This window comes from Balaenoptera borealis, assembly GCF_965194805.1.
Source record: "Balaenoptera borealis genome assembly, chromosome: 17".
Classification (NCBI taxonomy): domain Eukaryota; kingdom Metazoa; phylum Chordata; class Mammalia; order Artiodactyla; family Balaenopteridae; genus Balaenoptera; species Balaenoptera borealis.
In genome coordinates this window covers 11,937,965-11,941,271 of record NC_138876.1, presented here as the reverse complement: position 1 = coordinate 11,941,271, position 3,307 = coordinate 11,937,965, and the positions used below count along the sequence as shown (strand labels likewise).

At 42.4% G+C, this 3,307-nt stretch overlaps 1 long non-coding RNA gene across 1 annotated transcript in view; it reads left to right on the top strand.

Moving 5' to 3' along the window:
• LOC309614574 overlaps positions 1–2,411 on the top strand; it is a 426,058-nt gene extending 423,647 nt beyond the window's left edge. Inside the window, exon 16 of the long non-coding RNA XR_014236283.1 lies at positions 1,834–2,411. This is a non-coding gene — a long non-coding RNA (uncharacterized lncRNA). The remainder of the gene's footprint in view (positions 1–1,833) is intronic.
• Positions 2,412–3,307: the final 896 nt, after the last annotated feature.

Below are 3,307 nucleotides of genomic sequence, written 5' to 3'. Positions count from 1 at the left end.
GTAAGCAATGACGTGGGTCTCAGCTCAAGGGCAATGGTAGCAGGGTTGGAGAGGTGGAGGGGATAGAAACAAAATTGACAGGATTTGGCCTTTGACTGCATATGGGGTTTATGTGTGTGTGTGTTCATATATGTGTGTGTGGGTGCAAGTGTGTGCACGTGTATGTGTGTATAGGAGAGAAAGCATATGGGTGGTTGTGCCTGTGTGTGCATGAATGATGCATGTGTATGTTTTTATGTGTGTGCATGTATACGTGTGTGCACATATGTGTAAGAGAGAAAGCATGTGTGTGGTTTGTGTGTATATGTTTGTGCTGTGTGTGTATGTTACGGAGGTGATGCTTATGAGAATCAGTAAGGATTAACAATGGCTCCCTAGTTCCTGGCTTGAGTAACTGGATAGTTAACAATGTGGTACATGTAGCCTTGGAACATGGAGGGAACAACTTTTGGAGAGGTGAAGATGAGTGCAGTTTGGACCATGTGGAGTTTGAAATACTTAGTAGAAGTCCTGCAAAGAGTTGGATATTCCAGTCTGAGGTCGAGAAAAGAAGCCAGCGCAGGATTGATATATATTTGAGATATTGGTATATGCAGATGGACCATCCCAGAAGAGTGTGGACTGAAATCTGAAGGGTTTGGAGGTCACCAGTGTTTGGGAGTCAGGCAGAGGATATGGATTCTAGGAGGAGACAGAGACGGAAGGATGAAAATGGCAGAGGAAACACAGGAGGAGGATTCAAAACCAGTGAATGGTTGGACTAGGAGATCGCTGGTAATTGCTGCAGAGAAATTGCAGTGATGTGGGACAGAAACGCGAATAGAGTGGAGAGGAAGGTGAAGCTGGGGTGAGAAGGGTGTCAGTTCTATCACTAAATTCAGCTGCAGAAGGACAGAGAGCAATGAGGCTGCAACTAGCTCCTTCCACTCTGGACTAACCGAACGTTGCTCAGTTTCTGATTGCTATGAAACTGAACGTTGCTCAGTTTCTGTTTGCTATGAAGGAATTTTGTAAGTCCTTTTATAACACCACTTTATCACTTTACCACTGAAAAATCTTGAAAACATTAAAAAAGGAACAAACCCAAAGCTTAAAAAATAGGAGGCAAAAAACCCCTCTCTAAGGTGGTTCTTTGATTTTTGATGGCATTTTCTTCTGAGCTGTGTGACAGTCCTTGCAGGGAAGAAGAGTGAGTAATCATTTTGAGCGTGGTGTTGCAGCATCTGCTAAAACCACTTGGCAGTCAGACTCATTAAATATCGGTGTTGAAAGGGACTGCATGGATTGCCTCTCCAACCTCATTCTGCAGCTGGGTGACCTTGGGCAAGTCACTTCACCTCTGGTGTGGTTTCTCCTCAGTACGAGGCCCTTGAAAGAGAACACCTCTAACAAGGCTTATTATACATTGATGGCTGGGAAGAACTTCACTTAGTTCAGCCCCAACTGAGCATACAGACATTTCTCCAAAGAAGATATACAGATTGCCAACAAACACATGAAAGGATGCTCAACATCACTAATCATTAGAGAAATGCAAATCAAAACTACAACGAGGTACCACCTCACACCAGTCAGAAAGGCCATCATCAAAAAATCTACAAACAATAAATGCTGGAGAGGGTGTGGAGAAAAGGGAACCCTCTTGCACTGTTGGTGGGAATGTAAATTGATACAGCCACTATGGAGAACAGTATGGAGGCTCCCTAAAAAACTAAAAATAGAACTACCATACGACCCAGCAATCCCACTACTGGGCATATACCCTGAGAAAACCATAGTTCAAAAAGAGTCATGTACCACAATGTTCACTGCAGCTCTATTTACAATTGCCAGGACATGGAAGCAACCTAAGTCTCCGTCGACAGATGAATGGATAAAGAAGATGTGGCACATATATACAATGGAATATTACTCTGCCATAAAAAGAAACAAAATTGAGTTATTTGTAGTGAGCTGAATGGACCTAGAGACTGTCATACAGAGTGAAGTAAGTCAGAAAGAGAAAAACAAATACTGTATGCTAACACATATATATGGAAGCTAAAAAAAAAAAAAAGGTTCTGAAGAACCTAGGGGCAGGACAGGAATAAAGATGCAGAAGTAGGAAATGGACTTGAGGACACGGGGAGGGGGAAGGGTAAGCTGGGACGAAGTGAGAGAGTGGCATGGACATATATACACTACCAAATGTAAAATAGCTAGTGGGAAGCAGCCGCATAGCACAGGGAGATCAGCTCGGTGCTTTGTGACCACCTAGAGGGGTGGGATATGGAGGGTGGGAGGGAGATGCAAGAGGGAGGAAATATGGAGATATTATGTATATGTATAGCTGATTCACTTTGTTATACAGCAGAAACTAACAAACCATTGTAAAGCAATTATACTCCAATAAAGATGTTAAAAAAAAAAAAGGCAAAGAAGTTATGTTTCTCAAACAAACAAACAAACAAAAAAGAAAGGATGAGAACTTGAGAAATCCTCTCCTAACCACACCTTTGTACTTAATGCAGCAACCTGCTGTTCCGTGCCAGACACCAAATGCCAGCATGTCACAAGTTGCATAGCTGATTAGATTTCTGAAAGTTTGCTGGCATCTTACTTTTGCAACTGACTTCTCCAAAGTCAAAATTAAACTGCATTCAGAACATCTGTAGTTTAAAGCAGCGACATTTTGAAATGTAGGGTTTCACAACTGGATTTTGTTATTAACCATTAGTTACAAACCACTGTAAAGCAGTGGTTCTTAATCTTTAGCTGCATCAGAATCACCAGGAGGGCTTGTTAAAATCTGGAATGCTGGGCCCCAACACCAGAGTTTCTAATTCAGTGGTCCTGGGGTGGAGCTCAAAAATTTGCATTTCCCACCAGTTCCTTGGTAAGTGATGTCGGTGCTGCTGGTCCCGGGAACACATTTTGAAAAACACTGGTGTAGGGGAAAGGGCCCCGGCCTTTAGATCACAGGTGACTCAGTATCTCGGAGCCTCAGTTTCCTCATCCTTGAAATGGGGACATACAGACCCAACAAGTCCTGTGCTCAGATTTAAAAAAAAAAAAGAAAAAAGAAGGAAAAAAGAAAACCAAGATTGTTCTTTTGAGCTTGTTTTATTTTTGTTTTTTGTTTGTGGCATTTTCTTCCACACTGTGTTCAGGAGGGCAGGGAGAATGGTCATTTTAAGCACTATTTCAAGCATCTTCTAAGTGACCTGGTAATCACAATTCCTTAAAGCTCTGTGCTAGAAGAAACTCTATGGTTTGCTTCCTCCAACCTCAATCTACAGTCAGGTGACCCTGGGGAGGTCCTTCACTC